Below are 27,962 nucleotides of genomic sequence, written 5' to 3'. Positions count from 1 at the left end.
GTTGAAGGCAGCATACTTTTATGTTAGATTTACTACTAAATTTTAAAAATATTCAATCACATAAGTGCTAGAAACTGTTTCATCCATCCTCAAGCCGGTATTCAAAGATACCACAAATCTTGTAGTATCAGTACACGTGCTATTAGAAAATCAAGACTTGATTTTCATCTTTCAATTGTTACTGTTTAATAGAATAAAATCACCTTTTTCTTTTTTTTAAATCTACAGGAAATTTGAGATATATTTAATTTTCTTCTTTAAAAAGGACAGAAACCTAAATCCTTCCTGTATTTGCTCCATATCCTTCCTTAGTTTAGAATTTTTATTAGCAGGTTCTGTCTGTAACACTAGCAGTAGTTAGTTTATTCATAATTTTAGATTTCAGAAAGACAAATGGCTGTAGATAAGCATCTTCTATTTTCTTAAGGAAAGCTTCTGTCATATGTCAAGATATTCAGTTTGCAACTTCGAAAGTCAAGGTTAACCATGTAAACTTATGACAAGAGAGTGATCAAAATGCTATCTTGTGCTTAGCTTTACTTAATAGTAACTGTACTAGTTGTTTTGCTTTTTTGCATTATGTTATCACTTTGCTCAATTTAATGGTCCTTGGTATGGGACTGTCCAGCTCGTAAGAGTTATGCATTTCTCAAGTCAACTTCTGGTTTAACAGATGTTTGTTTTAAGAGTTCTTTAGCAGTATAAATTATAGTGGACTAAATTGCTCATTTAAGGGCATGACAAAGTAACTCTCAGAGCATGCTCTGGTATGTGAAGCAAGCTGGGTAAGTGCAAAAAGCAGCACATGGGTCTCCATGAAAAAAGTCCTCTTTGCTATGTTTTAGAAAAGGACTCTGTCATACAAAAGTTATGCCTCCTGCTAAAGTAGTTGAACCAGCTGCATCCCATGTGCTGAAAACACTCTTGTCTCTTATTTCTCTTGTTCAATTATTGTGTCTATAAATTGCAGTGGGCCACCTGTGCAATGCACTCATCCAGAATAGCCCCAGAGGAAGCATTAACATATCAAGGCTCATAAAGCACAAATCCTTAAATGTAAAAACTGACACTTTCATCCTACTCCAGCCTACATCTATATAGACATTAAAACAGAAAGGAATAAAGAATATTTTGCTATGCAATTTGAAGGCCCTGCTCTCTTCATGCAGAGGTCAGCAGCAAAACTCTTCTTGATTTTTTCTTGGGAACAGGATCAAGGTATAAAAAGCAGGAATTCTAGTTGCATATTTCAGAAACTTATTCTGACTTTTGACATCTATCAAATTTGATACACCTACTAAAAAAATGAAAGGAAGGCTTCTGTTCTTGACATTAACCATATTTTTAACATTCCCAGTCTAAAAGAATTATATCAGATCTCTCTGGAAATGGGAATGTGGGTTTGGACTGATTAGAGGAAGGTCTCCAGATTAGCCAAACTGCTTCTTCCAGCTCTAATACTCCCTCTTTACAAAAGGTTTAAGAATGATTATTCTTTTCTCGACATGTCAACGATAAACCAACAAAAACTGAGACTGCTTTTTTAACCTCTGGGCATAGCCATTGGCCAGAATGGATTTAAAGATGGCAGTTTTCCCATTATGCAATCCTATAGCACAGGTAACTTCCAACAGGGACAGAGGAAGGTGAGAACAGGCATTTTCCATCAACCTGAGCAGTTCTTGAGAAACATTTTTAAGAAATTCTCTGGAGAAGCAACTATCCCTATGCACTTCTCTCCAGTGGATACGAAGGATCATTGGCCAGTAGATAACAGCAATAATTGTAGTATAGACAACATTTCTCTGTTCTTGGAATAGTTTGCTAAGGTACCCCCTTCTTCATTCCATTCCATCTCTAAATTTATGTATGCTTTCAGTTAAGATTTTCTGCAGACCATTGTATGCATATTCTTCAGGACCTCTTTGAATGTGTGCTACCACATGTAACAGGGATGTGCTTTGAGGGAATTGGGTTTGGGTACAGGAACTGCTGAACAAGACTGTGTGTACAGAAATAAGCAATTCAAGGCAAGTGTCTCTATAAGGTCAGAAAACAACTGGGTGATGCACACTTCCCAAAACAAAAGACTCAAGGCAGATTCCCCATGCTAAAAGCAAATAGGGTGGTTTTGGAGCTGGTTGCATACCTAAGAGTACAGACCTACCTAATCTCAATTCAGGATTCTGCCTAAACAGCATATTCACATTTCTGTATCTTGGACATTTGATGTTTATTGAAGTGGCTGTCTGTTTGACTCAGCCTTTCATAAACAATGCAGTTCATTACCTTGGTGCTTAACCTGTTTGGTTCTCTTTCTTTTTAACTAATTTCCAGCTCCAAATCCTAAAACAGTTTCTAACACATCCCCACATTGCAAACATTTTCCTCTCTGCAGCACAATTAGACCCCTGACCCTCTATTCCCCAAAGCTAAAGAAATGCCAAATTGCCACAAGCACTTCATTATGTTTATGTATTGGCCCCTTGAGACTTGAATTTTCTCTGGCTGTCCACATCCTTCTTTTTATTTCCTGTTTACTGGCATCATACAATTTTCTGCTATATCCAGTGCTCTTGAAATAGGTTGTGTATTTTTTAATCAGGTAAGGTTATTCAGACTTAGTGATTTTCTGTTTTTTTTCCAAAATTGTATCTTCAATATGAACCACTGAATTAGTGACTATTGCAAAAGCTAACAAAAGGAAAAAGCAAATCAGAATTCTACAGTCTTAAGCATAGAGACCTGTACTTTATAGTACTAGAAGATTTTGTGGGTTTGGATCAAGATCCAGCATAGGTCTGTTCACTGTTACTCACAAAAGTAGCCTCCTCAGGACATTACTGAACCCTTAATTTTCAAGTGCACCCTAGCAAAAGCTCTCACAGTAGACCTTCCTAATTGCAGATAGAAAACTACCCAAAAATGAACATTTTTTCCCTGAAGAAGACAGGTTGGTGAAAAATTATTTGATAAAGGATTCAAAGTATGTTTTATCAACTTTAGTACATAATACTGCTTAATACATCTTCTGCTAAATCAATCAGCATTTACTGTGCCTGTCAAGCATATGATATTACATGTGTTCTGTGATCACAATTTTTATCCTTAACTCTGCTCTTAGAAAAAAAAAAAAAAAACAAACAAACAAAAAAAAAAAAAAACCAAAAAAAAAACCAAGAAAAAATAACTTATTCTTAACCTTCTTAGATATTAATCCTTATGCTTACTTGGTATATATATACATGTTATAAAAATGGTGTCCTCAACTATTGATGCTAGCAGGAATTCCGTCATTCCTTTAGTGAATCAGACACTGTTTTCTAGCATTACCCTGGCCTTTGAGAGGAACTGCTTCTGTAGTTTCGCTTCTAAGATCCTGCTGAGATCCATTTTCCGTTGTCATTGTAGCCTTTGCTTTGAGTACTCACCTTTCCATATAATCCCAATAGACTCTGGTAGCAGGCTCTGGTAGATTTTTTTTCACTGATCAGTTCCTGTTTCCATTTTTCACCTAGTTTAGAACAGCATAAACAATTAAGCAAAATTTTCCATCTTGATGCAAAATTCAGTGCAGTGCAAATGCCATATTTTTGGCACAAAACTCTGTAATATAACTCTGTAAAACTCTGTGACCCTTACTAGAAGTCAAGGTTAGGCCAAAATGATAATAATGGTCACTTCTGGGCTTGAAATCTATTAATCTTATTTTCATTATTTGTACGTGCATGAGGTTAGCGGCTTGTGAGCAGATGTGGCAAGAGAATAAACATCCTGTTAGCTCATGCCCTATGGGCATCTTGGAAGAGTGGGTAGTTCAGCCCTAACCTGACTCAGAACTAAGAGGAGGCAACACACGGGAGTGTTCTTGATGGAGAACTCTTCAGGAAAGGGGTTTTCCCATGGGCACACACTTATTCTTTATTACTTTCTTTTAAAATTCATATTTTTAAAAAGGCCTATTTTTCATTTGTGAGGCCTACAGGTAGAGTTTGAAATTACCAGTTCAGAGTGATCAGTGAAAATGTGCACCTCTCTCTGTGTTCAATTTGTAGTTGTTTATTTGTAAAATAGTAAAAAACCCAGTTTGAAGTTGTCCAAAATTAGGTTTGGAAGTCAATTCCTGACTTCCTTTAGCTATAAAAAGTTCAGATGTTGCCTATGAATATCTTGGTTGTGTTTGGAAAACCTGTTGCTTAGCTGAACAGAGTTGCCTTTCTCCTTGCACACATAACACCATACCATCTGCAAAATATTTGTACTTATCATGATCATACTTGGAAATGTCTGATTGTTCTAAACTTAGCATCAGATTTTTAAGGAGATTTAGAAATCAAAACAGGCTGAAAATTATCAACACACTCTATGTATTGCATGGAAATTGCTGTGGAACTACTAACAGAAAGTTTACTGCCTAGGTCAGTGCGATCTTTCTTAGGCAGCTGCAGATGGAAAGAAAAGGTCTGACACATGGCAGAAAGATGTGTGGTATGAATAGATCTATTTTTAAGGGGAAAGGTGTAAAAAGCATTTGTCTCTGGTTTATAACAAAAATGTATTAGAGAAAATGTGAGGCATAGTCTCATTTCTGGAATCAGTTTTTTTCATGAAATCTGCTCTTTTGTTTTTCCTGGAAATAAATTATACTAGAGGATGGGTAGAGAATATCAAAGTCACCTTCTTGATGATTGCATCTAAGCTTGATGATTGCATTCCTTTTAAGCAAGCAGTTTCCCTGTTTCTCTTAATTTCTTCACTTTCCATATTTTGGCAATGGTATAATGAGAAACATCACATTTTTCATGTAGATTTTTCAAATGTGAATTTGTATTTTTTTGTTGGTAACTACTAAAGAAATATTTATATTAAGTAAAGCAACTCCTCTTTCCTTAGCTTAGAGAAATGAAGAAACAAATAAAGTTTTCTGTAAAAAATGGAGTCAGCTTGGTGGCACCACCAGCCAGACTGTTTTACAGCTTTGTGTCTCACAGTCAGTCGCTTCTTTCCCACATTGCCAGTTATGACAGGGCTCCATGGTTTAAGTGGGCTGCATGCTTCCCTCATGTCAGGAAAAGGGGGTGCTCTGGGGGTTCATACTTCAGCACAGCCATCACTGACAGAGAGCGATGGAGTCACAGGGCAAGCCTCAGCCATTTGGGCAGCTGGCAATGGCTCACCCCTCCATAGGGGTACCTACAGCCCCGCTGCCAGCAAAGGCAGCCAGCTCATATGAAAGGTAATTATAAATGGAGGACAGAGCTTCAGGAAGGAAATTATTGCCCCAGTTACAGAGGACAAAGCCAAACAGAAAATGAGTGTACAGCACAGCAAATTTCCTTCTTTCTGCAGCCTGTGAGCACTTAGTTTGAGCCATGCACATGCTGCTGACACTGTTTTCACTGCAGCAGTGGGTGTTTGGAAGGCCTGGGAGTAGACAAAAAAAAAGAGAAGCAATACAAACACAGGCAGGCTTCTCCTTCCAATAACAGAACTCTACATGGGTATTGAAAACATGCACAAGTCAACTGTATCTTTTATGTTAAACCACAGAGGGTAATGTAATGACAAACTGAAAATCAAGAGGTGTCCTTCTGAATTTACTTGTAGAAAAACTTTACTGAAAATAGTAAAATAAAACTGCTATCAGATAGAGTAAGATTAGACCTCAGGTTTACACTGGGAATTTACCTCTGGTTTTATACTTTTACCCTTTTGGGCAAGAGATGCTAGCTAGGTAACAACAGGACTACATGGCTTGATTATATTATCCTGGAATTTCTGGATCCTCAGCAAGATTGCTGACACTGTGCACTGGGGAATTTGTACACAAATGTTATTACCATTTTCTGTAATTTTCTGTCATTTTCTGTTCTTATATTACCTTTTCAAAAAAAAATATCATCAGTGATTGCATTCTGCTCCCAGTGAATTGTTATGCTACAAAAATGGCCTCAAGATTTCATTGGAATTATATTCACCAGTCTTTGGATAATTTTTGGGTAGATAGAAATAAAGCCAGTTGATTCACTCAACCTTTCCAGTGGACTTTCTACCTGTATTTCAAATGGTGGGTATTTGAAACCCAGATATAGTCCTAAATTTGATATGTAAGACTTCAGTCTCTCTTCAGAAGAACCTGAGTGAGGAATTTTGAGAGGGGTTTATTTTGACATAAAAGCATAATAGAGCAATCTCAAACTAATTCGCTCCAAATTCAGTCTTTCTACTTCAGTGAAATTACAAACTGGATGCAAAGTCAGTCTGGGAGGAGGACAAGGTATTTTTCAGTTGGCTCAAGCTGAAATTCAGCTGCAAAAGAGTCATAGCCAAGTCAAATATTTCAGAACAAGTAGGACTGAATGTTGTCTAGTTTGTGAGATACATACTGGCATACAGTAATTATCTACATAAAAATGAAGGGATGTCTTCAGTTAATATCACTTAAATCCAAGTTCAGATTTATAGCACTTGAAAGCCTTTAGGGTTATCTAGAACTTGGGTGATGACTTGGCCCCAATTAATACATTTCAAAGTTTTTTCATTGTTTCCAGTGAATTTTTCTGTATAATATTTTAGTAGGCTTATAAACAAAATCTTCCTTAAAACTGAGATATTTTATCTCAGTTTTGTGCATACTGTTTATTTGTCCACTAATTACTACTTTTTAATGTATTTCAGCTGCCATTGAATCAGTTAGTCTCCCTACCCTGAGTTACAGCTGTGGGATAGCAAGGAGATTGTCCTTGGGAAGATAGCAACATTTCTTTGTAAGTCACTCTAAACACTGAACTGTCTCCTTGTGACCTCTAGCTTCTCTTAGTCACACATGTGCATGGAGATGAATTTTGAGACAGAAATGCTTTTTTGTAGCAGAGTGCACCTGCCATTTTCATCACAGACAGCAGCAACTCTGCAGAAAGCTGTAAATCTGTCAGTGAGATCAAGGAGTGGATGGCACCACTGGTTTCACATCCAGCTATTTTGAGTCAAGCAGCTGAGTGATTTTTTCCCCTCTGAGTTGACATAATGCACATGCATTTTAAGAAAATTAATTCCTTTAGTATTACTCTTGTTCTGTCCAGCTTCCAGTAGGCTTCATATTCTAATTCTTTCATTCTGAATTTCCAGATTATATAAATCCAGTTTTTAAAAACAGGTTTCCTCTTTCCCAGCCAAATGCCCAAGAATGCCCATTCAATGTCTTTTTTCTAACACCACTTGGTTATTGAAAACTGAATAGAAATCAGTGAATTTAAATGTTCACTTAGTAGACATTTAAAATACTCATATTTCAGAGAATCCAAAGAACTCCAGGCCAGAGATCAGACAGGTGCAGAGCCAGCAAGGGATCTCTCAAGCATAAGCCTTTTATGACTTCCATCAAACTCCAGTGGCCTCTTTCACTCATCAAAAACCTGCCCAATCTATAGCACCAGTCTTAAAAGTTGCAACAGCTGACCTTAAGGAGCAAAAGCAAAACACAGAAAAACTGGGGAAATCTTGTCTAACTGAAAATAAGGGATAATCACATCAAGATACAAAACATAAGAGTATCATGCCAGAAATTGTAATTCTAGGCTCCATATGGACACAAATATGCATTCATGTAGATAGTGTGATTAAAAAGGCAGATCTGAATAGAGTCACTTTAAAGATGCTTTCCAAAATACTTCAACTATTCTGGGGGAAAAAAAGAGTTGTCTATTTCATGGAGTTTCATTGGCTCCTACACAAGAACAGAGTATCTTTTGATTTGGGCTGCTTAAATTTGTAGTCTTGCTTTTTAGATAAGAGTAGAAAGTATGTTTACTATGACTTGTTGAAAACAGTAACCTCTGTAAATATGAGAAACTTTTCCAATCATTTTTCATTATATCAGAGTAAAGGAGCTTCTCTAGAAGCAGAAGGCAGCAAATTTAGAGCCAGTAAAGATTCTTTTTTTTTTAATTCAAGACTGAAATGAGTCCATGAAACCCTCCCATAAGACAGAAAGGCTGGGGGGGAAAGGGAATAATTACTTGCATTTCAAACTACTTCTGTTTTCAATAGCAAACATATTTAAAAGACATAGAAAAAAAGAGAGAAAATTATATTTTAGGCATAATTAACTTGCAGAGGTTATGAAGCAGTTTTCTATGGCAGAGACTTCTCTGTGACTCACAGTTTGTGGTCTTGACCACTGCTAAGGGAATGGCTCTGGGCAGAACTGACTGCTGATTGAAGTTCAAACCGAGAACTTCTATGTTGTGTCTCACACTTGTCATAATTTTCTTCAAAGTCTTTTGGGGGCATGCACACATAAAATGTGTAGAAACTGGATTGTCTCTGCTTTTGGCCTCAAGTTTGAATTTGCAAAAGCCTTTCCACTAAATTCCTCTGATTTTTTTTCACTGGGAGCAGGATGTGACAACATGTCATCTTTTAAGAATTATGTTCTTTCAACATAATTTGCAAGCTGAACTGTGGCAAAATGCACTCCTATGTTCACACTTTGAATTCTAAAAGTTCCTTCTCTAATCTGATTGGAAATATATCTGTTTAGCTGGGTAAAATCAGTGAAAAGTCCATGGCAAACTTCAAAGGCAAGCTATTGATGAGCTCCACAGAAAGTCATGTAGAATCCACCTGGTTTATATGGACAGTAAAACTTCCTCCTGGACCTTTTGGTAACAGTGTGAGAAAGAAAAGTGCTATATTTGAATGCTTGTTGAGTTTCATAGCATCATAAAATGTTTTTTGTTGGAAGGGGCCTTTAACAGTCATCTAGTCCAGCTCCTCTGTAATGAGCAGGGACATCTTCAACTTGATCAGGTTGCTCAGAGCTCCATCCAGACTGACCTTGAATATTTCCAGGGATTAAGCACCCATCCCTTCTCTGGCTAACCTGCTCCAGTGTGTCATCACCCTTATAAGATTTTGATCCTAATAGGTCAGGAAGAAAGAAATCCATCAGTAAGACATGCAAAGAAGGCACTGTGTAAGTATTGTCTGAGGACAACTTCTCCACACCCCCTAAATCTGGGGTTAGACCTCCCATGAGATGCTAATTTGTATTCAAAACTGAAAGGATACAACCAGTTTTGGACACCCCATCCATATATGCAAATTTTGAAAAAGAGTAGGAGTTCATACACAGGATAGGAGGCTGAACCCATCACTAATAAGAACCAATAACAGAGACAATAAACTTTCCTTTATGAAACCTACTATCATCATGCTAATAATTGCATGCACATTTCATCCAGGAAGCTGAATCTTAATCAAATAATAATGTATATCCTCTTTGAAATGCCTCTTCATCTTGCTTTGAAGTGCCAGACCACAACCAGAATACTTCTGCATTTCTTACTTGACATGTTCCCATCTGCTACCATCAAAACTGACTTTCTCTCCCTCACTGTTTTCTCCTCTTCCTTCCTTCCTACTCTCTCCAAATGTATTTTTAAGATGAAGACCAAAAGTTTCTGCACCTGGCAGGGCAAAGATTTGTCAACTGCATCGAGCTTTGTGTAAACAGTGATGCCTCATAGATAAGAAATTTGAAAAGTTGCAAGAAAGATAATCTCCCTTTCATTGGCTTCATTCATATTGAAATGTATGATCAGAGTCAAGGTCTTAATCTTCACCTCACTTTCACAGCTGTTCAGCTAACCTTAGTGTGTATTCCAGCCCTCTGTGAGAAAGCAAGGCCCTTGTGATTGGATTAAAGGGCAAAGAAAGGGAATGTCGTGTTACTCCTTTAGGCAGCTCAGGCTCTCAGAAAGAAGCTCAAATAACAAAGGTGAGAAATCTGACCCAGCAAAAGTATGGCAGGGTCCATCAGATTTCATCTGGCTGCACCAGCTCACCAGCTACAATGAGGTCACTTTTGACACTCTGTATGAGGTGACTTCTCAATTTGTACTAAATCCTCCCTTTTCCCAACAAAAGGCAGGAGGAGGCCTCTCTGCACCTTCTTGCTGAGGCAAGCCAGTCTCTAGCCCAGGAGGATAAGCCAGATCATTGAAGTTTTCCTTGTAAGCCTCCTGCTAACAATTATCAGTCCCATAAAAGTTAAAGAGAAATATTGATTGCAATTCACAATATGTATTTATCCAACAAATTGCACAAGGAAATAGTGTCTTTTTCTAATGCCTGAACAATGAAGCTAAGCCCAAGTTTGGGTGGTTTCTCCAGCACATTTGTTGAGCTCCTTACATCAGAAGTTACTAGTAATTAGCTTGTTTGGATTTAAGAGTATTCACAGTCAAAAAATAAAAAGCTGAAAATTTTCAATTGCTATTAATGAAGATAGGCAAAGAGGAAAAGACTCTGTGGTAGCAAGATCCCATTAAAAAATATTTATTTAAAATAATTGCTATACTTCCCCAATCGTAAACTGCCCTCACTTAGCAGTGAATTTCTGGAGGAGTCCTCAAATAACCCACTCTGTCTCAAAGGCCCCCCTGCTTCTGGTCAGGTCAGAGCTGGGGGAGGGCAGCCAAAGTGAAGCAAGTTATGGAGAACCAGCTCTAAGGACATATTATTAGAGGAGAAATGGCTGTTGTAGGCCCCCACATCTGAATACCCAACTACAGTATTGATTTGCGTGGTTTTTGACGGGAGACTTTTAGTCAAGCTTGTGAGATCATAACATGAAGAACTATAGCAAAATAACCCTAAAAAAATCAAAAATGGGCTGATCTTCAGGTGCTTGCAGCAGAAGAGAATCTTTCCTGAGAATATAATTTTCTAAATTAAAAGATAATTGAGCAAAAAGAAGAATGTCTGAAACATCACAAAACGTATTTTAGAAAGAAGCCTGACCTCAGCAAATGGCACAACTCTGCACTGAGAGGTCAGTGAACTTCTGCACCATTAAAGTTAGGTTTGGATCTCTCTTGTCATTCAGCTTCCCTACAATGTGGTACAAAGAATGTAAGTCATTAACAAATGTTAAATCTTGTACCTAGAATTAATCCTTGACTCGGGCACCTACAAATACTCGCTGCTACAAGTCTATCATTGCAAACACAGATTTGGCAGACAGAAATTCTGCTCTGAATTAATTGCATTGAGGCCAGGCCTCTGGACAGCCTCCAGTAGCTAACTCACTTTTTACCAACTCTTTATAAACCTATCCTTTGTTAGAGCCATCCTCAAGAGACACTTCTATTCCAGGTCACCTTTATTTCTGCTCTAAATCAGGTCTGGATAGGACTATGGCTATGCTGTCCTGTGAATCCCTGTGTGTTCAGTACCCAAAACAGGATCAGGGTTCAGTTGCTACAGATTAGAATTATCCCCCAGGTGCTTTATTTTGCTGGCAGTTATTGCTTTGATGCCCCAGAGTTTACAAAAGTTAAAAAACACCTTTTCCTTCCATTTCCTCGTCTTGAGGTCAAAAATGTTGGTCAGCTGGACTGAGGGATTAAGTATCAAAGTCTGCTTTTTTCATTTATCAGACTTTATGAGGAACCCTTTTTTCAGTCCTGCTGGAAAGAAATGCAGTCTCTCCTCCTCCAGACCTGCACCTCGGGACTGTACATAGACAAAATACCTAAATTCAGCAACAGTTTCCAGGAGACTGCTGCTGCAGCAGCAGAAATGGAGACATGCTTAGTGACATGTTGATCAGCTCCCTGCTGCTCTTTTGAAAGAAGAGACAAAGAGCCAGTGTTTATTTTCAAATAACATTTTTTGCTGAGGTTCTAGAAAGATGAATGAACTGAAACTGACTTTGATTTGGAGCTAATGGCCCAAATCAATCACTATAACTGGCCACTGCCTTACTTCAGGTGGAGGCATTAGCTGATGGTGTTTGGGCAACATACAAGCTGACAAACTTATATTTGCTGATGTGTTTACCTCAGCCATAAACAAACTTTTAAGAATTGGCCTATTGATAGCTGGATTCTCAGTTTACATTTATTACAATAATATATGTGTGAATAACTGTGGAAAATATTTCAAGACCAAAAAGTTATTATAGAATATAGAGAAATAGGGATCATATTCTGTACAGTAGAAGAAAACAAGGCTTGTAGTTGAGCACATATAAATTTGTACCCTTTGCCTTGTACTAAGCTATAATATTGGCTTTCATGCAGAAATGAATAATAGCATTATTCACCCTCTCTATATTGCCCTAACATGCTGCATCTTGATTAAGGGCATGAATTCAGGGCATGAATCTTCCTGATATAGTCAGATTATTGAAATTATCCCAAAAGAGCATGCTTGCTGCTCTGCATGCAAAGATCTTCAATTGTTTCCTTAAGAATACACAAGACAGGTCAAGAGAAGCTTAATTAATATGGAATTAGCACAAGTCAATTTTGGTTTTTTATATTGTCTTGCCCTTTGTGGCCATAGGGCAGCTGGCAGTCCAAGGAGATCATGCTCATATAAGTGTATTGATCAAACATTATTAGTTAAAGCTTATTTGTGTGCTTTCTTTAGGGCAGCAGAACAGGAATTCTATACAGCACATAGTCTAGGCAGAAAAGGCCAACAGGTTTCTGCATTTTGGCAAGTCTGATTTAAGGCTAATAAGTAGCTGAGCTTTTCAGGAGAAAAAAAAACAAGAAAACAAGGTTTTGGATTAGTTCTGTAGCTACATGAGGCATTTCTTGCCTTGTTTAACACTGCATTGCAATCAAAAAGCTTCTCCAGTCAAACTACCATGTCTGTGTAAGATCATTTAATATCACTCGGTCATCTGCCAGGTCTCAGTACCTAGTTTGCAGAAATAATTGGGTTTCTATAATGTCATTTGTTCTCAAATTTATTGGACAACGACAAGCAAAAACAGGCTATTCGTCTAATTGACTGAGCACTACACTCTTTGAATATCATATTACCATTATGTCTAAGCTCTCAGGAGCCAAACTTAGCATTTGCCAAGAACTTATTTCTCATTATTTATCCATATTGCATGACAGTACAGGGATTCAGAAAAGATCATTCTGTCATCATCACTATTTATTTCTCCTGATAGTTGTACCAAGTTCATAGTGAGGCAACTGAATTAATCCTCGTATTTAATGATGCTGTGCCATGCAAAATTCTCATTGACTTAGTGGATCCCCTGTGGAAGGTGCTACACAGCAGAAGGAATCTTTTCTGGAATATGCTTTCTCAGCAGTCCTTCTCCATAGCAGTAAAAACACAGCACAGCCAAGGACCTTAGAGACAATGAATCCACACTAATCAAGTCCCTAAATAAATTACTTTGTGCATGTGGAACATTTCCACAAAATCTGTGATAGATGCAAACAACCTGATGTTCCTTAGGACTTGTACAGTTCCTCACTAGTTCACTTCTAGTTAGATTTGGAAATATGTGAATTGCACTTCTTTTATTTACTTTTATGAAAAATATCTTCTCTGGGTCATCAGCTCTTTGCAATGGGCTTATTCCCATCACTACAATCACAATGATTTATGGTTTTAAAGCAGAGTTGCTTCCTTTTTTTTTTTCTCCACAACTCTTAATTCAGAAGGAAACATTCACCCACAAAACCTCCAAAATATTTTAGGCTTCCTGCCATGTGCCTGTTCAGTTGTGCCTGTGTCAATTCAGGTCTTTTGTCTCATCCAGATTTGGATTCTGGAATTCTTAGATAATTTTGACAAGAACAAGAGAGAAGAATATATCATTTTGGCCATTTATAATCTTTTTTTGGGGGGATAGTATGTGTCTGACAGCTATCACATGTCTTTCACAACCTTAGAAAACAAACCTGGACAGGTTAAAAAGTCCCCTAAATGTGCATGAACAGATACAAATACACACATGCAAGCACATGCACATGCTTCCTCTTTTTGCTTTTTCTGTCAATTCTGCTCTTTACATCACTGCAATTAACATTATGAGCAATAACTGAATTAATTTGACAGTAATCCCAAGCTTAACAATGAACTTCACATCTAAATCAGTTCCATGTCTCTGTTAGGACGTGAAATGCACATGGGGTAGCAGAGAATTGCCATGAGCAAAACCTCACCATCTTAAAATTAAAAATCCTCCACACTGTCATAGAATCATATAGGTTATTTCTTTGTATTATTTTTGGCAGCTCTTGTTCTGTAAACTTGAAATCTGATCACTGCACATTAAAACAGTTACCTGTATCTGTTAGGCAAGGGTAGCGAGAAACAGTATTTAGAACATAACCAATAATTAAACCTCAGTGAAGTGGGGCTAGGCAAAAATACTGTCCAAGAATAATCTCCCTTTGATGGAAATGATATAAATTAGGTTGGCTTTAAATTCTAGACATTTGAGGCTGGACTCTGCAAACTTCTGTAATGCTTTACTAACACCTACATTGAAAAGCATTTGTTAAAAACCTCTTGTGCTTCCTGCAAACTAATTTCAATCATTTTCAAATGACAGCAAATATTCATATATATTTTTATTATTATAAAATATTTTGTTGCTGTTTATGATGATTTGGGAGATGGTTCAATTATTTTCATAACACAGCTGTTCAGAAACATTTCTTTAGGTTTTTTTCCTACTTTTCAGAGCAATTGACTTCATAATCAGGGCAAAAACTACTTATTCCAAAAAAATTATTTTAACAGAAGACCTGCAATACCCAGAGTGAAATGGAGTATAGTAAGTCTGAACCTGAACACACTAAACTAATTGCTTTGGGTAGTCATTGGGATACTGGTTTATATCATAAAGTGTTCTGATTCATTTTCAGGAAACGTGGCTTATTTTTATGTTAATGTTTTTCTTTTCTCCAAAGAGGTTCTATGAATTATCCCAAATAGATTAATGTGCTGACCTTTGATCCCTAGAAACCAGAGGCTGGATTACAGCTGTGCACGCCTTGAGAAGCTTAACTTTTACCGTTCAGTTGAGATGTGAGCAGCAATGCTGAGAGCTGCCTGAACCTGACATTTTAAGGAAATAGCAAAATTAGCACAAGATTTTTCCAAGGCTATTTATACATCTTCTGAAATACAGAATAAGGCTGATCATTGCCTTTGAAGAGTACCCACAGAAGATGTAGATATCTGCTGTACTAGAATAAAATCCTGCAGTCATTCTTTGGGCTTAGTGAAAGTAATTTTCTTATATGCAGTCAACCCAGCAATATCTTTGCAGATGCTGTTAGCAACTGCAAGTCATCTTTGCTTAATAGCCACACTAAGTTGGTGCTTTCTCAACAAAATAGGTTGTTTCTGTAAGACACCTTTTCCTCATTGATACGCAGCCATACATACATCAGTTAGCAAGGATTTTTGTCTGGACAGTGTTTGGGAAAGAAGTAGAAAACCTAAATAGGAGGATTGCAGCTAATTGTAACTCAGCTGATGTAGATGTGGCAGTTCCCCTTGCATTCACACAAGCTCTCTGGATCTTGGGCACAAACACAAAGGGAAAAGAGTTCCTTTTTCTCTGGAGCAGAAAAATAGTAGGTGAGTGAGCAGCCTATGGAAATTCAGAAAGAAATTAGGTAGAATGTAACCATTGTAGTTTGAGAATGACAAACCACAATGCTTCTTGGGAAACAGGATAAGGAGGGTGGGAAGGAAGAAGTGATGGGTCTGGTACTTATATCTCCCAGGATTATGATCCAGCACAGAAGGTTTTAGACAAAAATTAAGAAAAAACTTGACTGCTTATGAGCAAAATGTAAGAAAAGATATGTACAATTTTTGCTGCAAAGCTAGATATTATCAGCAATTTCTCTTGGCAATTTGTTTTTAAAGTTTCCATTATACAGTACAGGCTTGTGAGCTCCCTTGATTCCAAAAAAATTCTGAACTGCACAGGACTTTAATCCCACAGCTGAATGAAATCTCAGTAGTCAAAGCCTGTTTGAATTCTTTGCATCCCTGGAAAACATGAGATGAAAATTGTTAAATCTAGTGTGTTGGTAAATGAGTAATTTCCAGTAAAATAAAAATTAGAACATGCTAGGTCTAAGACTTTTCTCATGGTATTTTCAACTTGTCTGAAACCAGGAAGTGTCAAAAGTCTTACAAGAAAATCTGTTCATAACATATTTGATTTATAGACTCCAAGAGGTTGGGCTGTATTGGGATAATAATTTCATTTTCTGGAAGATGATCAAAACAAAACTTTCAAACGTTCTGAGGTTCACCTACTGCTGGAGGGTTGAGTGGTTGCCATGTCTGCCATATGCACTATATCAGAGTTATTCATCAGCTGTCTCCTTGATATATAGAGTTCATATGATACAGGGAGTTTTAGTCCACATTCATTCGTTTCATTTTACAGTACTAAATGTTCTTCAGGCATTACAACTAATTGCAAAGAAAAAATTACTTAAGAGTATCACTTAAAAGAAGTTGTACTTATCAATTTCATGAAAAAAACCCAAACTTAATTATTCACCTCTGGTTGCTATTGTATAATCATACAACAATGGCAAATACTGGTTTATTGAATGAAATATTTCTATCAAATAAAACTTCAGTAGTTTCTCATATTGTCTTTTGCTCATTAGTGTTTGGTTGTGCATTATTTGCCAAATTGTTTGCTAACACTGGAGAGTGAGAGCAATTCTACCTGCAGAAAAAACAACCTAAACCTGTCTTTCTATGAGGTGCTTATTCATGGATGACTCTGTATTATTGTAGTTAGAATTAAGTTATTTTTCTCCCAGATATACTACATAGAAGGAAGCCTGGAAAAGTGTTCTAGTTCTGGTTGTTTTCAAAAGCTAGGAATCCTTTTTTATCCTTTTTTTTATCTAAGGTACAAGCTCATTATCTTATTCTTTGCGTTGTACTTTTTTTTTTTCTTGGAGGCATTTTCTCTCACAAAAGAAATCTTTTACTTCATTTTTATTTTTAAAAATTTCAAATTAATATCAGGCTTGATGCAGAACTATAGGTGAGCAGCAAGCATGGTATAATTATCAGGAAAAACATGCTGACTGAAGAATTCAGTCATGGTTCACAGGGAGAACTAAACAAAGATTTTGTAGTGGGTTTCAGTGTCTTGCACCACAGCCGACTTGTATCTAACATGTGCTTTTTTTAGCTAGGGATTTCACTTTTTCTACAGCTTACCTGAAACTGTAATGAGAACTTCATGTGAAATCTTTCTTTCAGGCTTGTGTGTATTATCAAACAGATCTGACGGTCTGCTCTATCAGAAATTAGAAAAATTATGCTTTGCAGATAACCAGGGGTCAGTGCTGTTCCTGTTGGTGGGAAGCTCAATGAATCTATGTTATTCCACTGTCATACTAATTGCTGGCCAGAGATCTCAGTGTAAGAGAACGACTGATTGCACTGCAAAGCTCATCAGGTAGATGTGATGACGGTACCAAGGAAAGCTCTAAGTCTAAAAGACTAACTGGAAGTTGGAGTTAGAGCTTTTCTAAGCAAGCTGTGTGGCACATTGACTGTGTGTACAGAAGGCTTCACAGAACAAACAGAGGCCCAGGAGCCCAGGACTTTGCTATCTTTTCAATGCAGCAGATTCACAGTATAACTGGTAAGTGATCAAAGTGATGTTTCAACAAATCGAAGTTAAGACAAAAATTGAGCTCTAAGCATCCCCAGATGTGATTTTGAACAGTAGCATAGCTTTGGGATTTGTTAGAATATAATTTAATAATTGCGTCTTTGCTCTTAGAGGGGTGTCTTAAAAGGATTTGGTGGCTTTGTACTGTTCAGGCACCTCAAAGACATAAAACCTGAAACACTGTCTGTTGACTCCCTGTTGGGACAAACTTCTAATTGGCATGAATCACTAGAGCCTGTTCATAGAGCCACCAACTCTTATCCTGCTTGGAACGACAAAGGGAACAGCAAAGAATTGTGTTTGCCAGCCTCTTTCTTCTCAAACCTCTTTTCCAAAGCAGTAAAGGGTAGTGAGGAGCAAGAGAAGTAGGAAGGGAGATCTTAGGTCTGAAGACATGATGCTTGCCTTTGTCTGTGTTAGAATTCAAATCCAAATATTTCCTATTTGTACAGTCCTTCATTTGATTTTTGGATCAGTAAAATATTTAAAACATACAAACCCTTCCTTAAGATTCTTTATTTTATGAATCAAATGTAAATAACCTTTGAAATGCATTCAGGTGATGGAAACTGTTTGGAAAAGGTAATTTTCCCAGAGAGGAATAGGCAGTTCTTTCTAGCAAATCCTTTAAAATGCTGTGAGATATTATGGTCTAGATAGCTGGAGTGACCTCTCGTGGTCTTCACAGGAATTAAGGCAATGCACCTCCCCACTTCCTTACCCTCCTTTTAGCACATACAGATGAACAACACTGGTTCTTACTGAAAAAGAGACTAGCAGCACAGCTCCATCAGGAGAGTGCAGGACAGATAAATGTTAAAATGTAATTCACAATGTTCTCCGAACTTAATTATATCTGGAAAATATTGTTTTAGCCCTTGAGTGTCACTCATCTGTTCTCAGCTGCTCTGGGAAATAAATGCTTTCCAAATATGGTAAGGTGGCTCCCTCCTAGCATGTCTCATCTGTATTTTTTTTTTAATGTTGGCTAGCAAAAGTGCAGGTCTTTAAAAAAGAGGTTAACATCTTCCTAAGCCACTGGAAACGTGAGCAATCAACCCTTCACAAGGAATCAGCTAGTGCTGGTGTATGTAGCAGAAATATCTCTAACAGATGCCTGCAGGACCTTTCACTGTCATCTTGCTTTTATTTCCCCATTTCTATGAGTCAGCTGGTTTTAGATAATAGCAAGATGCTTCCATCAAATGTTTACAGAATGGAAAAAGCAGTGCAAATTTTCATTGCAGTAGCTTAATCACAAGGATTATTTTGTTTTCTTTAAGATATGGGTTTTGGGTGTTTGTCTTTTTTTTTTTTTTTTTTTTTTTTTTTCTAGAGGGGAAGACAAGGAAGAAGCAGGAGGTTAGGACTGTTGCGTTAGATGGTATATTTTTAGGTAATTTTTTCTGCACCAGAATTAATTAAGCAAAGCAGACCAGATGTCCCCTGTCACTTCAGGTTGTCCTATGCCATGTATTGATCAGTTCATTAGATGCCCACAAAAATATTTATGACTTATATAGTCCATTACTTGGAGGGACAGCTGTTATACTAGGATCCCTCTGTCCCTTCTTCATGTAGCACCTACATTTCTCCAATTTAAAAAAATAGTCAAGATATATAATTTATGAAGTGTTTTATATTGTTAGATGATGTATTTCGATATATATATATATATATATACATATCTATATATCTATATATATATCTATATATATATATATATTGAGTAGAGGAGTCTGGACCAAACTACAAATTTACACCCCCTATTCACTTCCCAAACACTACCCTCGAAGTCTAAACCCAGATTTAATTTTCACACTTCGCCCATGTTCATAAACTCCATACATCACTGAATAGAAAAATGCCCCTGCCAATCATAGTTCAAGAATAGAATACTTGAAAACTAGATCATGATCTCAATCAGTTTAGGCCTGTCTCTAATACTGATAGCTCTGCTAAATAGAGAAGACAATTACCAGTATCCTTCTCAGTGGTAGAGGATGAGGAAAAAAGTCAATCATTTCTAGAGGCACAAGTACGTGTCTATTGAATTTGCTTAAAAAAAAAAATCCAATTTGTATGCATTCTCCCTGCCATCTGTTCTTTTAATCTTCCATATGAATATCACATATTATAGCAGCATCAGTGCAATTGTCAGTTCTTTTAAATTTCCATTTTCACTTTTTTATTATTCTAATGCTGACTCTCTTTTCACATATTTCTTCTTTAAGTTTCTCTTCCATGTGATTCTTCCTGTGGCTTTTGTAATGTCTTAAAGATTTTTTAAGAGACGAAGTTCAGTATCTGGATACTGAAAATGGATGGATATTTTGCTTAATAATGAAAAGATCAAATAATTTTTTTTCATTATTTATAGCTATAAGACCTATCCAGCTATTTCCCAGATTTCAGTCACACATAGTCTATACTGGAAGAGTTCAATTATTTTCTCTCATTTCCATCTCCCACAAAAAGTCAGAAAGTGTCCTGAATTCTTTTGACACCATTACAGTAGCTTTTGACATAGGAGTCCAGACATGTCAGATATCTCAGTGAAGAGAACAGGATGTGCTATTCAGTACAACACAGACTGTCTGTACTTACTGCCAAAGCTCATATGAAGTTAGAACTGAAGTTTAAGAACTGAAGTTAACAGAATATGTTATTTTAAGTGAGCAAGTTCTCTTAAAAATTCTCATCTCTTAAGCCAAATCCAGCTCTCAGGGTAAAAAAAAAAAAAGTCTGCCTTGCACTCCAAAACGAAAAGTTGCTTGACTGAGATCACTTTGGGCTTACTCATGTTCAACATGGTATCCAACAGGGAAAAACCAAACTGAGGGGTTGTATGATGGCTGTTTTCTATAGCCCTATGCAGAGTCAAAAGTTAGGACTCTGAATTCCTCTTAGAAGGCATCAGAGGAACATCTTTAGTTCAGTATTTCTATTATTGTTAATAAAACCTGCTTCTAGGAAGGTAGCAATTTCAGTCAGCAGTGCTCTCCTACAATCTGCTGTCAACCAGGAAATTCTGCCCTCCTATATTATTTGAGATCTAGAATAAGGATAGTAGTGACAATTAAGATCCAATACATTTTTGCTATTAACATCTGCTATAGATTACAGATGAAAACACACGTATGCATGGATGCATGAAATGTCTCTGTAGTTGATTTCTGTGGGTTTTTTCATTATTATTCTTACAAGCATAAATATTTACAATATTTATCTACCTGCTGAAATAGTCTCATTTCCATGCCTATTTAAATGGACTAACTTGGTGCTAGCAGTGCTTATTTGTGGTGCTTATTTTTACAGTTGGGTAGAGCCTTCCAAGAATTTGTTAACTCAAAATGCAATCCAAATGTTTAGCATATAGATGACAGAAGATATTTTAGGGTCATTGCTTTGCTATTACAAGTCTTCCATTTCATGCCATGGCCCTATTTTTACTTCCCTCCTGCTTCTTCCATTTTCTTCACTACTGGGTGGGATTTTATGGTAGAAAATGCACCTTTGAACATCTTCACAGATTCCTATCACAGGTATTGGAAGTGATGAAAAGGAGAGAGAGAGAGAGGAATAAAAGCCAAGAAGTTATGCACCATACATCTGCTTGCCATCCACTGACCAATGCCCCTCCCATGCCCCAGCATAAATTAGCACATTCTGGCCAACTCCCCCTCATTTGTATATGGAGAATGATGCTCTATGGCATGGACTAGCCCTTTGGCCAGTTCAACCAGCTGTCCTGGCCATGTTTCCTCCTAGCTTCGTGTGCACCTCCTCACTGGCAGAGCATGGGAAACTGAGAAGTCTCAATTGACTTAGAGGGAGCACTGCTTAGCAACCATTAAAACATCAGGGTGTTACCAATATTTTTCTCACACTAAATCTAAAGCCCGGCAATGCACCAGCTACTGAGAAGAACATTAACTCTCTCCCAGCTGAAACCAGGTCAATTCAGCTTAAGTAAAATAATTTTGAACTCAGTATTTTCCTTCGGGCAGTCTTTTGCTGTTGTTGCTGTCTAAACCAAGCACAATTAGTAGGTTTTGCAGGAATCACACCTTGTACATACATGCAGGTAATTATCAATGCAAATGAAATGTTACTGTTTATAATAGCAGTATAACAACTTAATTATGTTGAACTATTTGAAGACATACCTTTATGCATTGAGAGGGAATAAGCAGCAGTAGCATAAGAATTTCCATTCTAAACATCCTTTGCCATTTCTTGCATCATCAGACTTTCAAGGCCAGGTACCTCTCCCCTGCAGAAACTGCACTTTAAATTCTGAGCTGCCATGTATTACACATTTCCTCAGTGTGAACTACTAGCAATTTCTAGTGGTCAGAGCTGCTGGAGATCTAATAAACTTTGAATCTATTTCCATTTTTGAGCTGACTGAATGAGTTTGCAGTCACCTTGCCTGTTTCTCCAACTATAAAATATTACTGTCCTGTGCTAAGCAATTTAATATCTCCCAGTTTTAAAAGTAAGCAAGCAGAAAACTCCTGTTGTCCACTGCTTTAGCAGTGCTTTAAGAAAAGAGTAAGCATACAATTTTTGTGGTTACAAAAACTTTGCCATTCTTTTCTTTGTGTCTCTTTTAATACATCTGGTATCTCAAATTATAGAAACTGAGCATAAGGGTGAAATTAGGTTCTATTATCTCTGCTGATATTCTGGTGAAATCTACTGAAGGTTAGAAAGATTTTTTAAAGTTTTAAATTTTAAAAGAATTGAAATTTATCCATCACCATTCTGTATTATAAATAATGAAGGTTGAAAGTTGAGTGCTTGCAAAAAAAAACTTTAGACATCTCTGGAGACATTATATTTAGTGGACTTTGAATCAACCATTCTATAACCATTCTATAACCAACAGAAGCTGTGCTTACTACTCTGTCTTCAGAGACAACCAGTAGAAATTTTAGTGGCTGTTTCTATTCCTACCATACAGACTAGAGTTATGGTAGGAATAGAAAGTAAAACTTTTCAAGTTTTACTTATCTTTTTTTCTGCAATAAACCTAGGAAATTAATGACTCAAGAAAATGTGAAAATTTAAGATATACTAGCATTAATGCAGTCCATAAAGCCTTACTTCCATTGTCTAGAACATTTTGCCTCTTTCTCTAGTCTCCTTTTTTTTTTTTTTTTTTTTTTTTTTTCCTGGCTTTCATTAGGGCTCTGTCTCTGCAAGTGCAGTGCTGTGAAGCTGAAGGAGTGGGGATATCAAGCAAACTCCAGGAGCAACTGGAGAATCTGGAGTTCTGACCCTGGCTGGCTGTGGCTTGGATACACATCTGGGATGGTTCTGTACCTATCCATGATTTTCAAACAACAACTGATATGTTTGAGATCAGGACTCTGTAGAGTTATATTCTGAAAGGCAAGAGAGAAGACAGATGTACAGGGGGGTGGCTACTCCTCTGTCACAGTGAGGTGCTGTACCTACAGGTACCCATCCCCTTCTGAAAGTGCATCTCTACCTCCTCTCTTCATCCCCACAGTAACTGGAAATGTGACATGTGAGATCCCATTAAGCAGCCTTTGAACTTGGGGGCAAACTTTTCTTTCACTTCGGTTTTTCAAAGCCAGAAACATTTTTCATTTATAATAAAGTCAGCCATAGAAATTAAGCCATTGCGGAAACAGCCTTGCTCCCACTGGAATTAATGGCAATAATCCATCTGCTAAAAGGTCTGTCTAGAAAAATTCACAGCTGCAAGAAAACCTGAATACGATCAGACTTTGTTGTCCCCTTTTTTCCCAATGATTTTCATTTCCTTTCTTTGCCAAAGAAAAAAAAGCAGTAAGCAGCTGGATGGACAAATAGACACTTGATTGAAGTCAAACTTACTTAACTAGATTAAGTGGTAATCTTTTAAGTGTATTGCTAAACATACCACAATAAGATTTGAAATAGCTCTGAAGTGCAAAAAGCTGATGAGATGTGGTAACAGCACACCTCAAAATGTTTCTAAGTGAACCTAAGACTTAAAAATGTTGCTTTCATCTTACTGGAGAGTGCATGAAATCTCAAAAGGTTTAAAGCTTTCTGCTTACTAAATCTTTCCTCTTTTCTTTCAACTAAAGGCTTTTAATACTAGAAATATTTTACCTTAATGAAGATATTACTGCTTCTTCAAAGCAAATAGGAGTTAAAATACCTCTAATCTACATTAAATAAAGCACTTCAGACAATCTTTTCTGAGTTTTCAAAACAAAAAAATTGCATTTAACTTGCAATATTTTTCTCAGTTTGGGTTACTGACAGCTTCTCCTAGGCATGAAAATCAACCAAAGGAGAGAAAAATTTTCCTAGAAACACTGATATAATTTTTAAGTGTAATTTCTCTCTTTTTGTGAACATTTCTATTTTCTGCCTGCCTTTAATGACATATCAACTGTCATTGAAATGTATACAGGTTCAAAATACCTGCCAATATTAATTAGAAAAATTATATGAACATCACTGATGTTTAGATGTCAAGGCTGCTTCTGATACTTCAGTTGAAAAATTTGACTTCAGTAAACCAGCCTCACACAAATGAAAAAGAATAAAATTCAAAGACCTCTCTATTACGATTTTTGCTTCTATGCCATCCGTCATGTTTATTCACTCGGCTGTTTTTCACTCAGCTCCCTAACTCCATCAGACTCCACTCCATTCCTGGATCTAGAGGATGCCTACCTTCTGTTTTGTCTAGAAGCTCTAGCTGGCTGTAGTGTATAGGCTGATAGACTGAAGGACATACTGAGCTATACTCTCCTAGTATTTATTTTCTATCATCCCTGATTTTATCCTTAAGGACATGCCTTAAGAAACACACATTTTAGAAAAGGTTGAAGAAGAAAAGATTTTTGGAATTACCATCATTTCTTTATTGCCTTGTGAAGAGCAGAAAGAAATATTTTATCCCACTTTTACTTGTCTTTATAGTGAATATATAATAAAACCTACCTACAGACAGCATCAGTGATTTGTTCATTCACCTGGTGATCTGAGGAATGAGGCAGGAATTCTTGCCCCTATTTTTCACCTTCTGTGGCAACCTCCAACCCAGACAAGCCATGTGTGTTGCAGCACCTCAGCATAAATTCCAGCCCTCCAGCCAAAAGCCATTTTCCTTGACAGCCTAAGAAGAAGCACCACAGTGAGCTGAGCACTCTCCCTTCTGCTGCCTGAACTATAGGAATGTGGATGTTGCTGAAGATGTCCACATGTCAGACTCATAAGAACTCATCAGTTCACTAATGTCCTAAGTCTCAGAGTTGCCCATTTGCACTGAACATGCCCCTTCTTTTTCCTTCCATTTTTAACACTTTCTTCACCATAGAGAAGGACCTCAAAGTCTTAGCAGCCTAATGACAGGGATGTCCAGAGTGAACAGAGGATAAATCATCCCTTTTATTATTCAAGTAATTATCTGAACAATTCTATTAATATTACAGGACTGCTGCCCTTATTGCTGTTGTAAATCAGAAAAAAAAATGGGAGATAGAGATCATGCCCTGAGGTATTTTCACAATATGCTACTCTCAAAAAAAAAAAAAAAAAATTGAAATAGTGTCCACAGATTTCAAGCCCAGAACAAATTCCAACTCCTTCTCTTTGGTGGAATTATTTGCCTTTAAAATCATAAGTCTGCTCTTTATTGCAAGGTACTACAGGCTGCTACAGGGTCAACTTTAAGGATTTGAAATTCTGCCAGCAACTTGTAGAGGATTTTATTTAGTAAATTAGCAACAGAAGACCAAACATTCCTACTGAAGTCAGAAATTATATATGAGAAATCCAGTGTATCCAGTCATGTAGACATAGGTCTGATTTCACTGCAGTTAGTGCTTCAGGAGCATATCCCCAGTTACCTTTAAATTTAATTTTTATAGCAGTCAAGTTGTTACCCAAGCTCCATCAGGACTACTTACTGTTCAAAAAAAAGGAAGAAGAAAATTTTTTCCCAATTGTGTTACAAATGTTATCAAATTCTCTTCATTTTTTCATACCAATTCCAGTGTGACATAATCAAGTGTCTTAAGGAAAAATCATAATGAATACTGTATTAATGCTGAAGCCTCTAGAATAATTCCAGATAGATTTCTGGGATGAGATAATTGTAGGCATTGAAACCTAGCAAAGACAGAGCAAAAGAGCCTTCAGAGATCAAATCATTGGAAATCAGGCTGTTTGACAAGGAAATGGGGTCTGTAGTTCTTGCCTCGTCATTATCTGGCTGTGAAACCTTAGGGCAAGTTTTATGCAGAGTATTCCATGTTTGGTAGCAGAAGCTGAATTCAGAACCCTGGGTTGGGCCCCAGAACAAGAATGGTGCCCTGAGTGGGGCACAGGTACAGATACACTGAGTAGGCAGCAAACCGACCTAGAGAGAAAGGAGAGTTGATTCTATCAGTGGTGAGAACTGATCCTAGATTGTCTAAACATTAGACAAGGGGTGTACCTATTAAACTTATTTTTGTGAAGGAATAGACAATACTACATTCTGTTGAAATGTCTTTTACAAAAGAGCCTTTCAGAAATTACAGATTAAAAATTAAGAAGCTGTGCCAATTAACCAGCAGCTCATAAAGATTTTGATCCTGTTTACTTGATTTTCACTTAACACTTCCTTGTGTTGTCAAAATGCTATTTTGTACCAGGTCTTTATCTTCCCTACATGCTCCCATCTATAAAATGTGGAAAAATGTCCCAGGTGAAAGTTAAGAGGTTATATTCATGTTTATAAATTACCTCAAGACCCTCTTCCTGATATGGATTTTTTTATGTTTTTATTTTGCAAGGGAAATTCACATTCCTGTCTTAGGAAAATGAGGGATAAAATTCCCATGTATTTTAATTGTGTTGCTATTTGAACCCAGAATTCTGTTATCCAGAATTATAAAGTATGCTATTAATTTACATTTCCTGTTGATAAGGTTGAAGTCATTTTTGTAAGTTTCAGAAGCAGTCTTTCAGAATATAGACTGAAGCATATTTTCCAATGTCTGTTGTCTAAATCAATAAAATCTTGACTTGGGGAAGTACTTATATGCTCCCTACATACCATTTGGAAGCCTTCATTTGGAAAGAACTGTCATGTTTCTCTGGCCTGAAAGCATTGTCAGAATAAAATAGCTGAAATACACCCCTCCTTTAACCAGGCCAAAGCAGTGGCCTTTCTTATCTAGGAATGTGGTTATGTCTAATGAAACAATTCAATAAGAACTGGTTAAATTTAGTTTGTCAGCTTAATAGAGTTATGGTTCTTTGCATGTTTGAGTACAGTAGATGTGTGTAGATACAATTGAGAGGAAACTTCCATTTTAGGCAGGAAGTGCAAAAAAAGGATTCATATGTAAATATGAACATGCAGTCAATTACAGCCGTGAACATTCAGGAAAATGCCTGTTTACTGACGTGTCAATGCAATACAACTGAAATCAAGAAAATCTTAAGGTAGTTTGAAATGGCATGGGAAGCATATGTTTTAAGGAAAACATACCATGTTTTCCTTAAACTGGAAAGCATGATATGAGCAGTCATCTTTTATCAGATGGAAAGAAAAGAAAATGGATTCTGCTTTAATTCACTCACTTGATATTTGTTTTAATAGGGTACTACCAAAATGTAACCTGCATGATGTGCATCATTAGAAAAACGGCAATATTTTACAGTCATCTGGATTGTTTGATTTGGAATGGATTCAAAGACTCTGGGAACTGCACTTCTCCTGAAATTTTTGAGTTTAGACACTACCAAGCACAGATGAACCACAGTTGAACTAACTGAGTTTCGGGTTTTGTGTTATGTGCAGAGACCATACTCCTTTGACCCTGCAGTCCTGTATTATTTATTTATACAATGGCAAAATGTGGCTTTGAGATCAAATAACAGAGTTCTTTCTACCCCAGTAAATTCACAGTCTAGGCTGAGTATTACCTCACATTCCTCAGTCTCACTGCTGACCAATTCCACAACAGTTTTAGTGAAGAATGCTCTTATTCTAAAATGACTCCGCTTCTGAGTTCACATGCACATGCTTCCCTAGAATTAAGAATAGAGAAAATATTTTAATGCTGGGATTTAACTGTTATTTCTTGGGAATTTTGGAGAGAAACTGTTACTTTCCTCAGAAAGTTAGCAAATCTCATAGAGCAGGTGTAAGGGCCAAGGCCAGGACCATACAAAAAGGGAGAAATGCATGGAGGGAAACTATAAGAATGAATTCTCTCTTGCTGCCTGATGTGTTTTCTGCCTCTTTCTGGGCTGTTAAACAATTTTCACAGTTTCTGTGTCAGAGTTATGGCTAACGAATTGAGATGTGTGTGTGTGGTGTATGAAAATTAAGTTGTGAAATGAAAGCAACCACAACTGGTCAAGTACAGACCTGTTTAGTAAAGGTAGATGTTAATTTATTACAACATGAGGTTCTGTTGTACAGATTACACTA

Source organism: Lonchura striata, chromosome 4 (assembly GCF_046129695.1).
Source record: "Lonchura striata isolate bLonStr1 chromosome 4, bLonStr1.mat, whole genome shotgun sequence".
Lineage (NCBI taxonomy): Eukaryota > Metazoa > Chordata > Aves > Passeriformes > Estrildidae > Lonchura > Lonchura striata.
Note: the sequence above shows the minus strand (reverse complement) of the source record.